Raw genomic sequence first — 4,319 nt, forward strand, 5'->3', positions numbered from 1 at the left:
CAGGCACCCCAATGTTTATTTATTTTTGAGAGTGAGAGAGAGACAGGGCATGAGTGAGGGAGAGGCAGAGAGAGGGAGACACAGAATCCAAAGCAGGCTCCAGGCTCTGAGCTGTCAGCACAGAGCCCGACACAGGGCTCAAACTCACCAACAGTGAGATCATGCCCTGAGGTGAAGTCAGACGCTTAACTGGCTGAGCCATCCAGGTGCCCCGTAATGGTTTTTATTTTAAAGCACAGTGGTTCTGAGAACTTTGGAGTCAGACAGATCTAGAGTTGATTCTTGGCTCTATCACTTACTAGCTGTGAGAACTTGGGGGGAAATTACCAGTATCTAACTTCTCTCAGCCCCAGTTTCTGCATCCCTAAAATAGGTATAATAATATCTATCTCACAGTGAGGATTAAAATAAGGCCTAGCACATAAGACCTAGTACACTATCTGGACTATAGTAAGTTTTCAATAGCATTATGTCTAAAAAAGCAACAGGTCTTTCTATTTTAGGACAATCACATGTACACGAGCATCTCTGGGTCTCACAGTCACGCTCAGACAAGCAGGAAAAGCGTGCTGCTGCTTTGGTTTTTCACAGACAAGAAAACTGGACACAGAGGTGGGGTAATCTGGGTAAATACGTCCTATGTCTTCCTCAGCTAATTCCTCAATTAAACCCACCAAGGGTGCTCCCAAAACCACGGAAGTGGATTCCTAGGCCAGTGAGTTTTCTACTGCAACCTAGAGGCATCCAGGCCTCTGAATGAGTGGAGCAGTTGAGCACAAAATGACCAATTCTTTACCTGTTGACAAATATTAGTGCCTCTCTCTATATATATCAACAAGAGCAGACAGAGCCAGGCATTACCTTATTTAATTGATAGAGCAAGCCTAGGAGGTGAATACCCCTCCTAGCCCCACGCCACAGCTGAGGACACTGACCACTTAGAGATAGGAAATAACTTGCCTGACAGATTTGAACTTGAGTCTGTCCAACTCCTGTGTCTAGGTTTTAACCATGCAGTATTCTGCCTCCTGCTAAGCCCACTTTACAAAATGCTATTTTAAAAAGGGAGTGTTTTGGGGGCACCTGGGTAACTCAGTCGATTGAGCATCTGACTTCAGCTCAGGTCATGATCTCATGGTTCACAAGTTTGAGCCCCGCATTGGGCTCTGTGCTGAGAGCTCAGAGGCTGGAGCCTCCTTCCAATTCTGTGTCTCCTCTCTCTCTGCCTCTCCCTGGCTCATGCTCTCTCTCTCTCTCTCTCTCTCAAAAATAAATAAAAACATTAAAAAATAATAATAAAGGGAGTGCTTTGTGACCTTTGAGGTCTATGTGGTAACCAATTATCATGCTTTAAATTACTGCTTTAGGGGATGCCTGGCTGGCTCAGTCAGTAAAGCATGCAATTCTTGATATCCAGATTGTGAGTTCAAGCCCCAGATTTGGCATAGCTTACTTAGGAAAAAGAAAAGATTAAAAAAATAAATTATTGGGGCACCTGGGTGGCTCAGTCAGTTGAGCATCTGACTTCGGCTCAGGTCATGATCTCACAGTTCGTGGGTTTGAGCCCTGCGTTGGCCTCTGTGCTGACATCTCAGAGCCTGGAGCCTGCTTCAGATTCTATGTCTCCCTCTCTCTGCCTCTCCCCTGCTCATGCTCTGTCTCTCTCCCTCTCTCAAAAATAAACATTTTAAAAAATTTAAAAAAAAAAAGCAAATTCTTCCTTAGGTGTTCATCATGCATGCTTGCATAACAAAGGCGCTGAAAAATACCATGGTTAAAAAAATTCTGGGGCACTAAGTGGCTCAGTTGGTTAAGCATCCAATTCTTGGTTTTGGCTTTCAGTCATGACCTCACAATTCGTGAGTTTGAGCTTCACATTGGGTTTTGTGTAGAGCCTGCTTGTGATTCTCTCCTCCCCTCTCTCTGACCCTCCCCTGTTCACTGTCTATCCCTCTCTCTCTCAAAATAAATACATAAACATTAACAAAATTGTTATTTGTGTTCAACCTGGTTCCTACATGTGCTTGCTTCAGCAACACATATACTAAACCTGGTTCCTAAATTTACTTGACTACAGAACCCTTTCCCGTAGTTTAGGGTCACTAAGGGCCTGTGGAAACCCATTTAGATTCATCCCAATAATAACCACGGCCAAATGTATGGTGCACTTAGTAGAGTCCAGACCCTGAACTCAGAACTTCACATGTATTCACTCATGTGACAAGGCTCTTGTGATGCAGGTATTTTGAGGATAATCTTATGAGGTAAATGTTTTTATTAAATGACTTACCCAAGATCACAGACTAGTAAGTGGCAGGCCCAGGACCTGAACGCAGGTCCCTCTCTCCAAAGCCCATGCTGTCACAGCTCCCGTGAGGAGCTGATGCAGCTCACCAGACTCAAAGGTATGACTTTTTTCTAATTTAAATATGAAAGAAGTATGCTATACTAAATTGCCTTTTTTAAATAAGTTTATTTATTCATTTTGAGAGAGACAGAGAGAGCAAGTCGGAGAGGGACAGAGAGGGAGAGCGTGCGTAAGAGCCTAACTGCAAGATCATGACCTGCGCCAAACTCAAGAGTCGGACATGTAACCAACTGAGCTACCCAGGTGCCCCTCAATTGCCTTCTTAAAAATTAAATTGATCCCACCCAGGGGAAAAAACCTGGCAGAACCACCTCTTCGAATCAGACACTCAACACAATCAAATTTGTCTATCTGATATTAATAACTACATTTTTTTCCTGGAGCGCTGTTCGATTCTTAAAATACTCCATCCCGTTATAGACAGCTACTGGTATTTTGTGTTAGACACAGAGGTAACGTTCTAATCACCATGTCTCTTCCCATAGAACAGTCTCTTCCGTTTTCCTTCACCACTAAGGCACCAAGCTCAGACAGATGAGGATTTCGCCCATGGAGAGAGTCACGTGATCACCCATCTGAAATCAGAGATGTGGCATTTACCCCAGTAAGGCAAAGGGTTTGAGGTGGAGCAGTGGCTTGTGTGGTGGGACTCACTTGCTTAACTGAGGATTCCCCAGTATAGAAAAAGGACCTGGAGAAAAGCCTTTGGCCCAAAAGATACAGAAAGCCCAAAGAAAGCTTCCAAGTACTGTTGCCCTTCTTTCGTTTGATCCTCTCTCCCTATAGAGTGGCTTTTTTTTTTTTTAAAGCATACTTTTCCAAGTTGTTACATTAACAAATTTGCACTGATTTCTTTATCCTTGTCATCTAAAGACCACCTTGTTGGCGGATGGTGAACTTTTCCTTCATGCCAGGCCTGCTGCACTGTCTAATGTCACGAGTGTCTGCTCACATTAGCTCCCGGAGACTGGAGAAGATTCCGCATGGGGCCTTTGCAGCAAGTTGATTTGACAGAATGAGTCCCCATGCTAGCTCGTGGCACTTATCAGTTAGTCAGCCTTCCTTGGGGAGTTGAATTTAGAGTGCACCATATTCAGTTTCCAAATCAGCTGCTGTCCCCTCAGGAAGCTGTGTGTTGCATTATTAAAAGAGATGCCTTTGACCACAGCGCCATACTTAAACATTCATCCACATTAAAAAAAAAAAAAAAAAAAACCCCACAAGGTAGAGTGGGGGGACAACAGAACAGTGCCCCCCCTTTACTGTGTTAACTATTTCTTCCCCAGGTTTCAGATCTCCCTCTATGAACAATCCTGTAACCTCTATCGGTGAGTATGAACACTGGTTATTTTGTGAGCCTTGCCTTTATTTTAAAAGGGGTTCTTTTACATTACTTGGAACGGCTGTGAAACCTTCCCCTAACTTGGAAGATCTGGGGGCTGAGATCACCATGTTCCCAACCTCTCCTTTTCACTGAGCTCCCATAGCAAAGTCAAACCCCCCAATCTAGCCACCAGAAACAGCAGTGACTTTGGTTTATCTGTTACCTGCCTCTCCCAGGAGCTCAAATGAAATGCAAAAATTAGTTCTGAGTTAAAAATTCACAGATCTGAAGCGCACACTTGAGTAATTATAACTTCACATATTTCTAACCTTTTAAAAATGAAGTGTATATCCAGTTTTATCTTCCCAAAGGAGAAATTGACAAGATTGGTGGAGAAAAGGAGGGATCCTTTTTAAAGCTGCATGTTGATATAAATATGAAAATGGATTAAACTCTGCTTCCAATTTCCAAACATGTGTACTTCAATGAATATTAAATGGCAGGCCCCTATCACCATCATGACTTATTTCCTCACCAGAGTTTTTTTTATCAAAAAGGGACTAGAATTGGCTGTGGAGCGTGAAAGTCTCCTGTAATTGAGTTTAGAGTGGTAAATACACTAAAAAG

The 4,319-nt window shown here is 43.2% G+C and overlaps 1 long non-coding RNA gene across 1 annotated transcript in view; it reads left to right on the forward strand.

Moving 5' to 3' along the window:
• The first annotated feature begins 518 nt into the window (after positions 1-518).
• Positions 519-4,319, forward strand: part of LOC144219345 (uncharacterized) — a 13,513-nt gene continuing 9,712 nt past the window's right edge. The window contains exons 1-3 of the long non-coding RNA XR_013331378.1: positions 519-612; positions 2,854-2,972; positions 3,655-3,696. This is a non-coding gene — a long non-coding RNA (uncharacterized LOC144219345). The remainder of the gene's footprint in view (positions 613-2,853; positions 2,973-3,654; positions 3,697-4,319) is intronic.

This window comes from Crocuta crocuta, unplaced genomic scaffold (assembly GCF_008692635.1).
Source record: "Crocuta crocuta isolate KB4526 unplaced genomic scaffold, BGI_CrCroc_1.0 scaffold118, whole genome shotgun sequence".
Classification (NCBI taxonomy): Eukaryota; Metazoa; Chordata; class Mammalia; order Carnivora; family Hyaenidae; genus Crocuta; species Crocuta crocuta.